At 38.9% G+C, this 18,659-nt stretch overlaps 1 pseudogene; it reads right to left on the bottom strand.

The window, feature by feature from the left end:
• Nucleotides 1–9,827: 9,827 nt before the first annotated feature.
• Nucleotides 9,828–10,953, bottom strand: LOC122742710 (annotated as a pseudogene).
• Between the last annotated feature and the right edge of the window lie 7,706 nt (nucleotides 10,954–18,659).

Genomic DNA, 18,659 nt, shown 5'->3' on the forward strand with positions numbered 1-18,659 from the left:
AATCCAATTAAATCATATCAATTGTTTCCCTTTGTCTATATGACCTATTTTTCTATTAATGAAGAAAATGAAATTATGTTGCTATGATTTGCTTTTTATAGTTACATGAGTTGTCTCATACCTTATGCTCTCCTAGGAAACGGCAGGTTGATTATTTGATGATTTGTTCTAATAGCTTTCCAGATATTAAAGTTAAAATGACCTCTGCTTACCAAAATTGCCCTTTTCTCCTTTTAAAAAGATAAGCACTTTGTTTACTTTTTCTAAGACCTTGAGAATTTCTCATTTTTCATATTCTTTAGAATATATTTTATCATGCTCTGTTAAAATGAATACATCCAGTTTGTTAAAATATTCTTTAAGTATTTGCTTCCCTAATTGAGTTTGGCTGTTCATCTCAAAGCTTATTTATTAAGAATATCAGATTAGAGAACCTCAGAGTTAAAAGAGCTCTCAAAGAACATCTATTCCAACCTACACTTGAACAGTATTTTACCTCTGCAACATCTCCAATAAACCTTTACCTAGCCCATTTGAAGATCTCCACTGATTAAGAACCTACTTCCTGGGGGCGGCTAGGTGGCGTGCAGTGGATAAAGCACCGGCCCTGGATTTAGGAGTACCTGAGTTCAAATCCAGCCTCAGACACTTACTAGCTGTGTGACCCTGGGCAAGTTACTTAACCCCCATTGCCCCACAAAAAAACAAAAAAACAAAAACAAAAACAAAAAAAAAGAACCTACTTCCTCCCAAGACAACTTACTCTACCCTTGAACACCTCTAGTAACTAGGAAGTGTTTCCTTTTTTGGAGCCAAGATTAGTCTTTTTTTTTTGCACCTTCTACCTATCTTGTCATTTGGGCTCAAGCAATGTAAACCTAATACATACTTTAAATTATGGGTCTTCGAATACATTATAACAGCAATTATATTTTCCTTAGATCTTCTTTTCCAGGCTAAACATCCTTATTTCCTTCTTCTTTATCACTTCTCACCATAGAAGTCACCTTCCTCTGAGAAACCTAAGAAATATTCCTACATGTTGTCTGATGGGGGGGGCTCAGTACAGATGGGCTACTACTTTACCTTGTCTGCACACGTATCCCTTTCTTTATTTTTTTTTTTTTTTACTGAGGCAATTGGGTTAAGTGACTTGCCTAGGGTCCACACAGCTAGTAAGTGTTATGTGTCTGAGGCCAGATTTGAACTTCAGGTACTCCTGACTCCAGGGCCGGTGCTCTATCCACTGCGCCATCTAGCTGCCCCCACTATCCCTTTCTTAAAAGCATTCTAAGATTCCATTTTTTGTTGTTGCTTTTTATCACATTGTTAACTTATATTGAGGTACAATCCACTGCTAAACCCCTCCAGATATTTTCAAGTGAGTAATATTCTAGCCATGTCTTAATTATTCGTTACATTGTGTAGTTTATTGTTTTAGTGTGAGTGTAGGACTTTACATTTTTGGTCTATTAAGTTTCAAGCATAATGAGATATATTTTGGGGACATCTAGGTGGTGCAGTGGATAAAGCACTGGGCTCTGGATTCAGGTGACCTGAGATCAAATTTGGGCCTCAACACTTGACACTTGCTAGCGAGGTGACCCAGGGCAAGGCACTTAAACCTCATTTCCCCAGCCCCCCCCCCCCCAAAAAAAAACCATAATGAGATATTTTTAACAACAACAACGATTAACATTTCTGTAGTGCCTACTATGTTCCAAGCTCTGTGACTAAGCACTTTACAAATATTATCTCATTTGATCCTCACAACAACCTTGGGAAATAGGTGCTTTTATTATCTCCATTTTACAGATGAAGAAATGGAGGCAAACAGGTTAAAAGGATTTGTCCAGGGTCACATAGCTACTAAGTGTCTGAGGCTGGATTTGGACTCAGGTCTTCTTGACTCAGGTCCAGTGCTCTATCCACTATGTTCCCTAGCTGCCCCATATAAATAATTAGATTCTTAATTATTATCCAACCCTCCTTTTTCATCTTTGTGCCATATTCATGTTGTATAAGCAATCCACCTATGTCTTTATCCAAATTATTGATGAAAATCTTGACCATCATGGGATCGAGGAAAGAACTTTGGAGCATTCCCTAAATACCTTTCTCAAGATGATATTCCAGGCATTTAACAAATTCCAGTTTTATCTATCATCTAGCCTAGGGCTTCTTAAACTTTTTCCACTTGTGAGCCCTTTTTTCCTGAGAAATATTTACAAGACCCCAGGTATATAAAGTAGGTATACATAACCTTTTACTGTTGTCATATTTTTCACAGCCCTCACATTCAGTTATGTGATCCCCAAATAGGGTCATGACCCACAGTTTAGGATGCTGGGATCTAGCCAATGTCTCTCCATCTTGTCCACAAAGACTGTGTGATAGATTTTGCTAAACGATAAGTTGAATGAAAAAACACATTTATTAAGTAATTATTAATTGCCAAGTCCTGTGTTAAGCACTGGGGATACAGATGGGAAAGAGTAACAATCCTTGGCCTTGAGGAACTTATTTTCTATAAAAGGTTAGTGGGAGGGGGCAGCTAGATGGTGCAATGGATAAAGCACGGGCCCTGGATTCAGGAGTACCTGAGTTCAAATCTGGTCTCAGACACTTGACACTAGCTGTATGACCCTGGGCAAGTCACTTAACCCTCATTGCTCCTTCAAAAAAACCCCAAAACAACAACAACAACAACAACAACAACAACAACAAAAAGGTTAGTGGTAGCCAAGGCAGTATATTTTGGTCTAGGCAGTCAGAGATATTAAGTGAAACAATAGGGGCAGTAGACCCTTTGTAGCTCTGACTAGTTCTCAGAGCTAGGCTGTAGAAAATGGTTGGGGTGAAGGAACATGATTCAAGGAGACAGTGGGAGCTGAAAGAATCACTGCTTCCTGGGCGTGGCCTCTGGAGGATTGGTTTAGAAAACCAAGAAGCAGTGGTGTGTGAAATAGCTGGAAAGATGAAGCATAGTCTCAGGGTTGAGGTATAGCTTAACTCCTCCTAAGCATGGTGTCTGGAGCTCTGCTTTAGAAGGTTGGGCAGGAGCAGTGAAAGAGTGGAAAATGCTGAAATCCTATCAGGAGGTGACTAGCAGTCTTCTTTTTTTGGTCCTCTGGAATTGTGGTTTGCCACTGTTCTTTCAAATTATTTTTCTTTATAATGTTATCATTGTATAAATTGTTCTGGTTCTATTCCCCTTCACTCTGTATTAATTTATATAGGTCTTCTCAGTTTTCTGTTATTTTAATTATTGGGGTCAACTGTTTTTATGTGGTGACTGAATTGTGTTATCTAAATCATCGGGGGGCTAGGCTCAGGGTTTTCTAAAATATTACTAAACTATATTATTAATGGCTATTGTTAACCTGGAAATTAAAGAAACAACCAATATAGGAGAAATAAGGTCTTTAATCGGGGCAGAGGAGCTATAGCTCATGGTATCAGAAGCTAGGAATGCCCAAAGATGGGAACCGAAGACTGGGTTTTTATGGGGTAACAGAACAAAAAGGGAACCAAAAGATTGCTCCAGAGTGACATATAGCTACTTAATGTAAATGAACCTTTGACAAAAGAAATAATAGAACTGCTCCTAAGTTAAGTATATGCCTTACTAACTCTGAATAGAAACTATTTAATGTAGGTGGACCCTTTTTACATAATAACATAAGTAAGGAGTAAGGTGGGGGAACATTGGGAGGGGATAAGTTACACGGGGGAAGGTCCATAAGTCTATCAAGAGTCTGGAAATGACTAAGACAGTCAGCCCCAGGCAATTCATTTGTCTGGGAAAGAGGGGACTGGGTGGGGAATCAGTTCTCAGTGAATTTTGTAGTTCTCACTATCTTACCAGTTTTGGCAGTAAGCATTTATTAATTAATATCACATATTAAAGTATTGACTACATGTCTCCCTGACTTTCCCCCCACTAGTTATAGGCTTACAGGCCTAAACAATTACATACTCAGTGTATTGAGCTAAGAGGGTGAGGAGAAGGTGCATGGAGAGTAAAAGAGTCCAGGGAAGAAGAGAGCAAGTCCCTTGTGGCCCAGTCTTTTTATCTTCTTTTTGGTAGAGGTGGATCACCATACATTAATCTAAGCTAATTGGTTAGCATCATTCAGCTCAATTGATTGAAATGACTTGGGGGGTAGTCCACTTTAAAATGAGCTCTTCTGTGATGATATCAGGCTCTAATGGGAAAGACCTCTTGAGGAGCAAAATCAAAGTCCAGATAAGTGTGGCTTAATCCTACCAGTTCACTGAGCTAGTCAGAAAGAGTCTATCTCTATATTTCTATTGTATGCCCAGTATTGGATTAGAACTCCCTCCTTAAAATTGACCTCTGAAGTTGGGGGAGGGGGGAGAGAGAGAAAAGGCTAACACTGGGTCCCTAAGAAATTGGTTATTAATAATTATTTTCTCACATTTCTCTGGAATATCTGGTGCAATAATATTCTCTTACATTCATGTACCTTTTGTTCAGTCATTCCCCAATAGGTAGTTACTCCCTTAATTTGTTTTTTTGCTGCTACAAAAAGCTACCATAAATATTTTTTACATGGCAGTCTTTGTCCTCTTTCTTTGATCTCTTTAGAGATCAGAAGAGACATTTATTTGGATGTCATTCTTGTTCATCCTTCATTTCCTAAGAGCACCAATGACATCATGGGTGATGTCTTGACTTGTGAGTGAAGTGGATTTAAGTGAGGTAGAGTTGCACAAAGTTGTCAGCTTCACTATTTCTTCCAGTCATTGAAGTCCAGTGGCATGACAAAAGTCAAGATGACTGACAATGGCCTGAGATTTAGTCGATGACATTGGTGTCTTTGTCTGACCAAGCTCTAAACACTCTACAGCACGGCCATTGGAACACATTGCTGGGGGAAGTCTTCATATGCTTGGGATAGACATTCCCCTAACTCACCAACAGGTTTGAGGCCTGTCAGTTATCCTCAACTTGGTTTAGCCCATCTTCTGAGAAGGTTTACTGGGGTGTGGTTGCTGCACATGTTACAGCTTCTGGGAGCCACAGGTGAGAGTTGGGTGAAGGTGGACACCAAAGGTGGAGAAATAGCCCTGAAAAGGGCTTGCTAAGCCCTCACACTAGAGGTGCTAGTCCTCTCTGAACATTTTGGGGTATCACTGAATCAAATGGATATATACACTTTAGTAACTTTGGGGGTATAGTTCCACATTGCTTTCTAGAATGATATGACCAATTCACAATTCTCACAGCCCATCCAACTGTGTAATTTAAAATTCTAAATGTGGATTCTAATCTGTTCCCCCCCAGTTTTGGGGGGAAACTGACTAAAATCACTGATAAACGAGTTTAGAATTTTTTTAGGGGTTTATTGAAAGATAGTAAAAGATTGAGAAGAGATTTCTTATAACCTGGCAATCCTAGCCTTCCTAATCTCCCACTTCTCAAGTTCCCTGCCACCATGCTGATGTCTCGCAGCCAAAGAGGAAGTACAGTCCCACCAGTGTCTGCTTCCTCCTTTGTGTCCTCCTCCCAGAAATGGGAGGCTCCTCAAGTTGATTGGTTGGTAGCCTTGATAGACAGTACCCTCCTGACACCAAAGTCCTTGACCTCATGGCTTGCCCTCAGAGGCCTTCTCCTCATGGTGGAGCTTTTCTACGGTAAATCTCCAGCAGGTGGCATCATTCCAATCGTAACACAACATTTGTAATTTTCCTGTTTTGGGTCATTTTCCCCAATCTAATGGGTATGAGGTAGAACCTCACGGTTGTTTTACTTTTCATTTCTCTAATTATTAGTGATTTGGAACACTTTATTTATATGATTGTTGATAGCCTGAATTTCTTTGAAAACTCCCTGTTCATATCCTTTGACCTTTTATCTGCTGGAGAATGATTCTTGGAGTTAAATAATATGCTTTCAATAAAAATCTCTTTGGTTCATTTCAAGCTCTCAATTGGGATATTCCCCTGTGATTTAGAAAGAGAGCTTCCTTTATTCTTTCTGTGTCGCTGACTATATAACCTCCCTTGAACACATCTTGAGCAAATGAAATCCATAAAGTCTAATCATGCATTTATTATTTGTAGGCTAACCATAGTTTTAAACTTAGTACCAGACTAGAGAGACACTAGGTGAACCATGATGGAAGAATATAAGTTTTATATATTGAATTGCTTGAGTTCTTAAGTGGGGGTGGGGAGGGAGGAAGAGAATTTGGACCACAAAGTTTTAAAAATGGACCTTAAAAATTGTTTTTACATGTAATTGGGGAAAAATGCAAAATTCTAAATAAGTGGGAAAAAAAAAAGAATTTAAGTTTTAGAGAAACAGATAAGTTTTGGAATAGATGTTATCTCATAGAAAGAGAGGAGAACTTAGATGGCTCTAGTCTTTTTTACACTGGCTCTACAAGGCTTCTGGATAGTTCACCTTCCTGGTAAAGACAGCCACAGAAATGCCCACAGCAACAGTAATGGCAGCCTGAAGCATAGGCCTACCTGCTGGTTTTTTTTTTCTTTTAGTCATACCATGAAGAAGCTTATCACCTGGGGGGTTTCTGATCAACTCCATGGTAGAAGCCATGGAGGAAGGGAGTGGTAAAGAGGGTGTCTGGTGGTGGCCTCACAGTGGCTCTTGTCAGAGCATTTTTGATTGTGACCTCTCTCTCTAATAGCAGGGAATAACAGGATAGTAAATTTTATGTCAATCACCATCTGCTCCCTTGAGTCTATATGAGGGTTAACCCCTTGAGAGTCAAGGCAAGAAACAATATGGAGACTTCTGATCATCAGGTGTCTATCTGATGTATTTCTTCTTGGTACTCTCCAAAAACACTACATTTGAAGCAGTGGGTTCCTGTTGCATAGTTTAGCTTTTTAAATGTAGGTTAAATTGAACATGATAATAACAAAGATGCCTTATTTGCCTATGTTCCCTTCTGACTGCCTTTATTTCTCTTCAGTATGTTTTTAAAATATTTCATTGATTCTCCTTTCTTTTCTTGTTTTTTTTTTTGCATCACTATCACTATCCAGCAATTATTCCTTTTACCACAGAAACAAATATAATTAAGCAAAACATATCAACACACCCATCAATATCTTGTTTTGCAACTGAAGTCCATAATTTGAAGCAGGCTTCATTATTTGTCTTCTAATGTCATCGTTTATTGTTCACTGTATTGCTCTTTCTAAAGTCTTGAAAATTTGTTTTCTTTGTATTATTATCTTCAACATATAAATTAATTACTTCTGATTTCTACTTTTTGTTTTCTTATCAATTTGCAGTTTTACTATCCCATATGAGCTTTTTTTTTTTTTTTACGGGGCAATGGGGTTAAGTGACTTGCCCAGGGTCACACAGCTAGTAAGTGTCAAGTGTCTGAGGCTGGATTTGAACTCAGGAACTCCTGAATCCAGGGCTGGTGCTTTATCCACTGTGCCACCTAGCCGCCCCCCATATGAGCTTTTTTAAAGTTAGTTTTTGTGTTCTTCTGAGGCTTTAAAAAAATAAACCAGTGCCCTAAGTTTGTTGAATTTTCTCCTTTTGTAAACTTCATCTCATTGTTGCTAAGTGTCTGTGAGGGTTTGGAGGTTTGTTTGATTGAAGATGGAACAAGGTTCACCTACTGAGGTGATGAGAAAAAGGGATGAGTAGTCACTTCATCCTCTGGCCTCTACACTTGGAATGGGGGCATCACCAGTCTTTCTTGGTCACTCCCCTTCTTCTCAGAAGAAATTAAGTGGTACAGTGCTGGACTTTTAATATGGAAAACCTGAGTTCAAATCCTGCCTCAGATTCTTCCCTGGGTAAGTCACTTAACCATTCTCACCCTCAGTTTTGTTTATCTATAAAATAAGAGGGTTGGCCTTCTTCTTAGCTAAAAAGCTACTACCCTATAGGGTTGTGTAACTTCCCTATATTATGTAGATGTTACATAGTTTAAATATATATTATATAGTTTACTTGATATGACTGATTCTCCAGTCTAGTCCACCTTACAGAGGAAAACAATGAAGAAGATATCCTTGACCCCAACAGAGCCCAATCCCCTACCAGACAGGCAACTGCTATTTTCAACTCCTAGGGGAGAAGACACATGCTTGGTCTACTTTAGTGATACCCCATTCCTGGAAGGTCATCATATTGATTCTGAACTTAGTTTGGGCACCCAATCAGCATGGTCCAGAACTCCTGAGCTCAATTGATCCTCCACAGCTTCCATCTCCCAAGTAGCTAGGACTATAAGAACATGCCACCATGCCCAGCTTGACCCACTCTGGGAGGTTTATAAAAATAGGAAATGAATATCAATAAGATTCTCTCTCTTATAACCACCTAAGTTCCCAAACATATCCCTCTGATAAAATTCAGACAGAGAACACTTGTGCACTCAGTTTTCTTTCTTTCTCTGCATGCTCTGATTCACTATCTCTCTTTTTGCAACTCTATTCTCCAATAATGAAGCATACAGATCAGAAGTAGCTATGATCAATTACTTTACATAACCTGCAAATTAAAACTAATTAAACAGGAATTATTAATGGAACTTTAAAGAACAGAATTATGTTTCCCCTGGGGGGTGGTGCTACAGCAAGAGAAAACAGGAAAGGGAGAAAACATCACCATTGTTCCTTTGAGCAGACTCCAGCAGCTATAGTGTTTTTCGTTTTAGGCCCAGGTGTAACTCCCTAATTGTGATAGTGGCAGCAAGTACTCCCCCTACCTCTGTAGATCCTCAAAAACCAAAAGCAGGACCCAATTTGAACAGCTAATTTTTCTCCCCAGTACTCAGTTCAAAATCCCTGGGGCACAAAAGTACTCTGTTCAGCCCTCTGCAACCATACATGTCCTCTTGCAGAGATCCTCTCGTCCAGTCTGAGGAGAAAACAAAATGTTTTCCCTTTGAGACACAGGATCCCATAAGTTCCATTCTGTCCAGAAGAACTTCATATTCCATTGTGCATTTCTCCATTTAAAAGAGATATCCAGAGTTACATTCATTCAAAGAACATTTCTCAGTCCTTATTCCTTTTAGAAATTTTCCTCTTCTGGATTTTCTCTCCTTCCTCAGTTTTCATGACACTGCTAGGTCATGGTTCTTTTACTACTAATATGACCAATTCTTTTTTTCTGGATCATTATCTATATCCTGCCCTGTATGTATCCCATGGGCCTCTGTCCTAGGCCTTTTCCTTTTTTCTCTCTTTTTTTTTCGGGTTTGTAATCTTTATTCATGCATACAATAAATCTTTTGGAGAGCAAATCTCTTTATTTCTTAGCCCACCACACAACTTTAAAATGTATCATCTGTGCCCTCTTTGATGTGACTCTCCCAGAAATTTCCTCTTATACCCGTTTACTTTTATAAGAATGTCATCTTGTGCTATGTTAATATCCTGTTTTAGTTCCATTACACTTTACTTACTCCAAGGAAAATAGGGGTTTTCTTTAAAATGTTAGCTGTTTCTCCTGTTAATTCAATATCTCCATATTTACAGCAAGTCTTTTGGTTGAAGAAAAAAACTGTTCTAACTGAAGTGTAAAATGGTTAACAATGGAAAATGACAGGACAGGAATCCATCCTTACAATATATAAAACATTTTCACCAGAGAGAGACATTTAATAAATAAAACAATGCATTCGAAAAAAGTCCATTGGAAGCAGGGACCAGAGGGTCACTTGCGTCCCTGGGCACAGAATGTATTAAGAAAAGGCTCAATTTAAAATGTTTGCTCTGTCAAGAAATATGCAACCCCAACATATATGGATGGTAGATAGTCTACAATAGGTTTTTCTACTGCGTCCATTAGGAGTGACTGCTGCAAAGCGCCTATGGGAGAAATCTTCTTTTAATCTAGGTCTTTTACTCGGTGGCAGATCTCATCCGTGAAGTCTGAGCACTTGGCATTTCCTCCCAAATCTTTTCTCAAGCTCCTTCCATCTTTAATTGTTGCAAAGCAGGCGGTCTCAATCTTGGCCGCGTGGTCATGCATCCCCATGTGCAGGAACATCATCACGGCACTCTGAAGCAGGGCAGCGGGATTGGCCACGTCCTTCCCAGCAATGTCTGGGGCTGTTCCGTGAACCGATTCAAAGATTACAATTCCATTAGTGCCGATGTTTCCACTCGGTGTGACACCAAGACCCCCTATCAGGCCAGCACATAAATCACTAAGGATGTCCCCATACAAGTTTGGCATCACAAGAACATCAAACTGGGACGGATCTTGAACCATATTCAAACATACTGTATCAAGGTACATCTCATTAAATTTAATATCTTTACAGTTTTCTGCAACTTCCCTGCACTTTTGAAGAAAAAGCCCATCTGACATTTATTTGCATGTTTGCTTTGTGCACAGCCGTAACGTTGCTCCCGTGATTGTTCCTGGCATACTCAAAGGCATATTCGGCTATGCGCTTTCTCACTTCTTCCGTGATGAGTTTGATACTCTGTACAACACCATCGACGATCACATGTTTAATGCCGCTGTATTCACCTTCAGTGTTCTCTCGAATCGTGACAATATTGACATCCGTGTAAGGGGTTTTGTAGCCTTCAATGGAGACACACGGACACATATTTGCATAAAGGTCAAAAGTTTTACGAAGCAGCAGATTCATGGAAGGATGTCCAGCCGCTATTGGTGTCTTTAAGGGGCCTTTCAGTCCCATCTTGTTTTTGTCCATGGATTCTTTGGCTTCGGGAGGAATCATCCACTTTCCTCTAGGACCCTTCTTGCCAGTGACAATCCTCTCCTCCCACTGAATGGTGCTTTGGCAGCATCAAAAAATCTCATAACAGAAGCTGAGATCTCTGGTCCAATACCATCTCCGGGGATTAAGGTCATTGTACACCACCAGCAAAACCTCAGGTAACCTGTTTTGGCTTGCGGAAGGCCCCCAGCAGCCGAGATACCTTCGAGATCCAAGAGGGACCGGCCATAGCGTCCGCTCCTCAGGGCCTGGGGGCGACCATGCGCAGACTCTCTAGGTCCCAGCGCCCAGGCCCCCCCCCCCCCCCCCCCCCCCCCCCGCAGCATCCGCAGGTCCCGCCCACCCACGGAGGAGGGAAGCCAGAGCCTCTCCTCTTTTCTCTTTACAGTTTCTCTTGGTGAAATCATAGATTCAAACATCTCTATACAAAAGCCTTCCAAATCTATATATCCAGCCCTCATGTCTCTCTTCAACTTGTCATGCATATCAAACAATATGTCCAAAAGAGAACTCCTTATTTTTTCTCCCAAACTGATGCCTTCCATCTATTTTCTCTATTCATCATCTAGGATCAAAGGTAAACTCTTCTGTCTGGCATTTAGAACTCTTTATAACCTGACCCAAATCTACCCTTTGACACATTATTAGCCCCCAATCTACACTGTATAGTCCAGTCAAGCTAGCCATCTAGGTATTCTCATACATATACAAACATAAAGCTAAACTATCCAAATATGAAAATGAAATTAATGTATGATTCTATCCAGTAAGAAGAAACACATACGTGGTAAAGAACTGGAAACAGACCAGATGTCCATTAATTGGGAAATGTCTAAACCAGGGCTTCTTAAACTTTTCTCACTCGCAACCCTTTATCACCGGAGAAATTTTTACATGATCCTGGATATGTAGGTATATAAAATAGGTATACAAATTTACATTTACTGACAAATTTTTCGTGACTCCCACATTCACTTATGCAATCTTATATAGGGTCACAACCCACAGTTTAAAAAACTTTGGTCTAAACAAATTGTAGCACCTTAATGCAATGGAATATTGATGTGCTGTGAGAAATGATGAATATGATAAATACAGAGAAGAATGGAAATATCTACACGAACTGATGCAGAGTGTAGTAAACAGAACCAAGGAAGCAATATACAGAATGACTACAAAAATGTAAATGGAAAGAATAACCAACACAAAACAATCCAAAGTGAATGTTGCAACATTACAAAGAACAAGCAAAGATGAGATATGAAAAGACATCTATCCCTACTCCTTTGCAGAGGTGGCAGGTCTAGGGGTGGGGAACATTGCAGATAGATGGATTTTTTGGATGTATTGGGTTTTTTCCCCCCTTATTCTTTTTTTTTTTTTGAGAGGCAATGGAAGTTAAATGACTTGCCCAGGGTCCTACAGCTTTATCCACTGCGCCACCTAGCTGCCCCCTGCTTTTTGGGTTTTTTTGCAGGGCAATGAGGGTTAAGTGACTTGCCCAGGGTCACACAGTTAGTAAGTGTCAAGTGTCTGAGGCAGGATTTGAAGTCAGGTACTCCTGAATCCAGGCTGGTGCTTTATCCACTGCACCACTTAGCTGCCCTTCTCTTTTTGTTTTTCTTAAAAAATTCTTTGTTATATGGTATGGCTCCCTGGTAGCTATTAGGAGGGAGGAATAAAGGGGGAGATTTAGGCCACATAAAACCAAAAGACATCAATCATACTTTTTAAAAAAGAACCATATAGAGAAAGAGGAATTGATTTTATATTAAACTTTCTATTAAGTTGAAATTTGGAGAAAATTAATTTTTATTTGTTTTTGTATTTGTATGGTGAATATCTATACACAAAGAGACACATAAAGAAAGAGGAATGGATTTATATTGAAACTCCTTAAAAGCCTCTCACTATTATGACTTGCTATTTGATTGTTGTACTTTTTTTTTAAAGTATGTTAATTGTTTTTGGTTTGGTTTTTAACAGAACTTGTATTTCATTCTAAAAAAAAAGTATGTTAAAAAAGAAAGGAATGTTTCTACTTGGCTAGCTACACTGATCAAATTAACTGAATAGTTATTTACAAATATGCATCATCCTCCTCCAGGTTATAACATAAGGATTTTTTCTAAATAAAATATATTTAATAATATTTTGCTTGCTAAAACACTGTTACTTAAAGAGAACAGTAAGTTTTTTGTACCATGAATAGAAAATATTATTTATTTAATCTTTATCTTATCCTTTTAATTTTCTACTTTTGTGTATGTTTTATAATGTACATACTATTTTATAGCATACTATAGATGCAAATAATTTATAAATACATATACATATATTGGAGATGTTGCACTTGTAGTTTTTGTTTTTGTTGTTTAAAATACTGGTAGGAATGAATGATAAGAAAAGTTGGAATCCACTGGTCTCGTAATTTTCACACCCCTTTACATTGTTAACTAATTTTTCCTAGTCAATGAGTCTATTTCCTGACTTGAATCCACCTCTTCAAACCTACCTCCACAAAACAATCTGTACTCTGAGCTTCATCCTCTGGATGAAGCTCAGAGTATTCTTCTTCCTTGCAGCCTAATCTCAAACCCAGCCACTTCTACCTGTACTAGCCTATTCCATCCAGTACTATCCAGGACCTACTACTAAAATGTTTTCTATCTGGTAACTAACTTTTCTTCCTCCACATTTCTCTAGTTTCAGCCTGATGAAAGAGAGATTGTCACTTTCCATTAGAATAAGAAACTGTGAATCCTAAAGTTCTGCATAAAATATGGTTTCTTTCCAAATAAGTGTTTTCTCTGGCAACCATGCTTACTAAGTCAACTTCCTTTTCCCTCTTAGTCTTTAAAACTGAAAATGGTAAAAGTTATTTTGCATCAAATAACTGAAGACTTCACATTTATCAAAGCTACTTTGGTAGCTTCCAACTCACTCTCAACTTGATTCCTAAAGGAACTTTACAGTTTTTTTTTAAATTCTGAAGATTTAAAAGCACGTTTACATAGAATATAACAGTTAAAAAAAATAAAACCACAGTGATTTTCTCAGCTCCCTTTAGAATCTTCTCTAGTTTTCCTACACCCTTTTAAAAGTGTGGTAGCTAACACTGAACAAAATGCTCCAAGTCTTTGTGTCATGCTACTTTTAGTAGTCAAGTCAAGAAGCATTTATTAAGCACCTGTTGGGGGAGACTTGTGACCTGGATGGTGGGGAGGGGAATTGTTCACCCAAGAACTGGAGGTTCATCATGAATCTTGTAAAATAAAAATAGATTTATTAGGAGAGGAATATATCACCTTGGTGACTGTCCTGCTGGAGTAAGAGAAAACATGGTCTTTTGTATCTTTACCAAACAAAAGGGAGGGAAGGGCATTACAAAGAACAACTGGGAGAGGATTTTTGAATAATGGGGCATCAGTAAGATATGCAGCACCCATCCATATCTTGTATATCATCTTGAAGACCTTGATATTGCTTATCAGCATACTGTGGTCTTGTCCTGCCACAAATCATATAGTGGTAGATAGAAGTACAAGAGAGAGCTTTTTTTCCCTTGACCTTGGGGGTTGGGATCTTTAGATTTCTTGTGGTCCTGATACATTCCCATAACAATAATACACACCAACATACGGGATACTATAATTATAATACTGTGAACAGTATTTCAAATACTAATTACAAAAAAACTTTTAACTCAAACTTCATTTTATCTACCTGATACCCAAGTCATTATGATTTGGAAGCCTAGCATAGTGCCTTGTACACCATAAACAATATTTGTTGATTGAATTATAAATCAAATTAGTATAACTTAAAGCCTTTATCCAGGTTACTCATGAAGATACTTAATAGCTGTCTTAGGTGTCTATCTGTAAAAATACCACCACCTCCTTGCCTTTTTTCCCCTTAATTTTCAAAAACATAGCATGGTAACACATGAGGAAAATAAATGAACACTGGCCAGAACTGAGTTAGTTTTGGTTTGGACAGAGATTTGTACTTATTTTGTGATTAAGTATGGCTGCTTCTCTATTTCAAACTGAAAACAGTAGGCATTTTGATGAGCCGGTCCTCTAAATTTTAGCTTCTTAATCCATGGGTTGAGACCCATATGGGGTCATTGTAATTGAATGGGGCAGGGGGTTTCAAAAAATTTGGAAACAGTAAAAGGTTATGTATACCTGTGAGAAATATCTTTCCAATAACTTCTGGAACTCAGCATTGGTAGTGTGTCAAAAACTTATTTATTGTCATTCTCGTGAGAATGGGCCACCTCCTAGTGGAGCGAACAACAAAATGGAGGCTCACAGGCCTTTTTATCTACTAAAGCAACTGGCCCCTCCCCTTCTTCACCAATTACTCAAGGATTACAATCCAAGCCAAAAACTAGCTAATGTGAATGCAGTATTTCTTAGCCAATGGGGGAGGTGATACAGGGACAACTCTTCAACTCCTCCCCCATATGGACACAGCTCAGGAGCAGATCTAATTGTGACCAGCCTAGGGTTCCCCAGAATCATGTGATTTTGTTTGATGGGTATGGGGGTGGGGTGGGGTGGGTGTGGGAAGGAGAGGCAGACCTTTTCAAGATTGAGAGGAGCCCAACCCCTATTTCCTCACAGTCCCTCCTCTTTATTTTTGATTACTGGGCTCCTCTCATTGGCCACCCAGCATGACATTACACTCCCCCTTTTTCTGCCTGTTTTCCCAAACCAGCTTGCTAGTTACAGCCAGTTATTCAGACCCTCTATAACATGATCAACAGCATTAGCTAGTATCAAGTCTCTATAATTTCAGTAACACCCCCCACCCCCACCCTAGTGTCCATTCAGTTAGCAATTTCATTGTGCATCTCAGATGTCCCATATAGCTGTTAGGTAACCCTAGAGGGAGGGACAATTGCTATTAGGCCTTTGAGCCTCCATTTTGTTGTTCACTCCACTAGGGAGTGGCCGTTATCATGAGAATGACAAATGAGCCTTTGACATATCACCAACGCTGAGTTCCAGAAGCTATTGGAGTGATATTTCTCACAAATGGTCACTGCATTTCTAGCTAGGGTGACATAGGGAGACCCAGTCACAAAAACAAAACTCATGATCTTCCAAACCCTGCTTCCTGCTAAGGAATGAATAAGCTATTCCTCATCAAGGACTAATAATGATTAAATGATACCTCTTTCATTTTTTTTTTTTTAGTGAGGCAATTGGGATTAAGTGACTTGCCCAGGGTCACACAGCTAGTAAGTGTTAAGTGTTTGAGGCTGGATTTGAACCCAGGTACTCTTGACTCCAGGGCCAGTGCTCTATCCACCTAGCTGGCCCGATACCTCTTTCAAGTGATAATTATTTTTAACTAGGGCATTTGAAGACCTTAATCTAAAGGAGTAGAAGTCCTTCACTAGTAGGTATATTTGTTAAATTGGAAGTAATTTCAGTTATTCCAAAGTCAATAGTAGAAGTACTTTGGAGTAGGCAGATCGTTTAGAACACCACTTACTTCCCTCCCCCACTGAGTTTCGCTTCTCCAGCTAACCCTATATATACTGTTTGTACATACCTATTTGCAGGTTATTTCTCCCATTAGCCTAAAAGTTCCTTGAGAGCAGGGGCTGTTTTTTGTTTTTTGCTAACTTTCTTTGTATCCTCAGCGCTTAGCACAGAGCCTTTAATATACTTATTGACTGTCTACAAGTGGGTGGGGCTATGTAGGCTAGCCCCAATTGGTGTTGGAAAGACGATTTTCTTGTACATGTAATTTGTTTTTTCAGTAATAATAATCTCACCAGAAAACAAAACCTTTTACTGATATTTCAGAAATGTAATAGTGATGACAAATTTATTATAGAGTTCTAAGTTTTATAAAGGGCTTTCCTAACAACAAGCCTATACCTTGTAATATTGAGACAGTATATTATTATTCCTATTTTCTAGATGAGGAATTTGAAATTGAGAGAGATTAAATCATTTGCCCAGGGTCACACGACTAGTAAATCATAGTATTTATAGTATGGTTTTAACCAGTGATCTTTCCACTATACCATGCTGTCTTTTTAATACAGAATTTAGTCATGGTAACTGTCTGATGGAAACAAATAACATTGTGCATTTCTCTTTTTTATTTTCTCAGTATAAAATTCAGTGCTTTCCCCTTTTGTTTCAATTCAACAAACATTGCTTGCAGTTACTGTCTACATTTCATGAAGGCCTGGCTGGGTAGTTTTATTTTTCTCTAGGCAATGCAGTTAAGGGACTAAAACTGCATTTTTCAGAATAAATAAACTATACTACCCTTCTCCATTAACTGAAACACAGAAAATAATGGGAACTTAAAAAAAAATTCATGTCTTAAAAAAAAAAGGCATACTTGAGTTGAGACCCATGATTTTTACATTTCAGCCCAGAGGCTATTTAGCTGATTCAGGCTTATCTGAATTTTTGAAGTCCAACTTTATGTAGATCACCAAACTCACTTACATATAATTAAAACCTGCATATCCAATATCCCTATGGGTCTTCTAGCTGAGACTTTCAATTAAATCCCTAAATGATTACATTAGGGTGGGATCTGAGGAAAGGGGAAGGGGGTTTGAGTTCTTATTGAACTGATTAAGTAGTTTGGTTGTAAGCACTTAATCAGCTCATAACTTTTAGCATTAGGAAAACCAATAGGTTGATATAGTATATAAATCGTACCTTTTTTGGGGGGGTGGGGCGAGGCAATCGGGGCTAAGTGACTTGCCCAGGGTCACATAGCTAGTAAGTGTTAAGTGTCTGAGGTCGGATTTGAACTCAGGTTCCCCTGACTACACGGCGGGTGCTCTATCCACTGTGCCACCTAGCTGCCCCTAAATCGTACCTTTTAAAAGACAAAAATGAAAGCCTTACTTTCTAGCCATTGAAATGGAAGTTTTGTCCTTAATCATTTCAAGCCATTAACATACACTGAACAATTTGCTGGAACTTGAGTGAAGAAAAAACATTTTGGGTTAAGTTCTTTAGACAATCAGACTGATTGCAAGCTGACTGTAGAGGGAGAGGTTTGGGAATGCAAGAAAAAAAAAAAAGATTACCTGAGGAAGAAGAGAAATAAGAAGTTGAAAGGTCCTGGCAAATGTTACTCTCAAGTAGAGTAACTGTGTTTTTTAAATTATTGTGCTGAACTGTTTTCTAAAATTATAGCTATATATATTAACGGCTATGCACCCGTTTTGGCTGTAAGTATTTATTACTAATGAAGATTATATATTAGTAAAGTATTGACCGAGTGTCTCCCTAACTTTTCTTAGTCTCAGGCCTTCAGGTCTAAATACCTATATGCAACAAGAGACAGCATTCTGAGTCAAGGGAGAGGGTCCAGGAAACAAAGAGAGAGGAAGCCTCATGTGGTCAAGGCCTTTATCCTCTTTTGATAGAGGTGGGTCACCACACATTGATCTAAGTTTTATATATAGCATATATATATATATAGGTTATAGCATCGTTCAGTTCCATTGATTGACAGGACTTGAGGGTAGTCTAAAGAGTATACAAAAGGGGAAATTCCAACATCTAAGTGTTTTTCTAAACAAAAGAATAAATCTGAATTTCCTTTGTTCCCTTGGGCTCATCCCAGGCCAGAGCTGAACTTTCTGGGGTGAGGGGGAGAAAGGATTGAGAAACTGATCTCTGGGTCCCCAAGAAATCCCTTATTAATAAAAATTATTTTCTCACATTACTTAGATGTTTTAAATGTGATTGTTGTCTGGAACAGGTGTTGAGGCAGCTAGGTGGTAGAGTGGGTGGTTTGCTGGGCTGGGGCCTTAGATAATTGCTGTGAGACCCTGGGAAAGTCCCTTAACCAGCCCTACTCAGTTCCCTCATTTGTGAATAGGGGATGATAACAAACGCACCTACTTCCCAGGGTTGTTCTAAGGATAAATGA

The sequence above is a fragment of the Dromiciops gliroides genome, chromosome 2 (genome assembly GCF_019393635.1).
Source record: "Dromiciops gliroides isolate mDroGli1 chromosome 2, mDroGli1.pri, whole genome shotgun sequence".
NCBI lineage: Eukaryota > Metazoa > Chordata > Mammalia > Microbiotheria > Microbiotheriidae > Dromiciops > Dromiciops gliroides.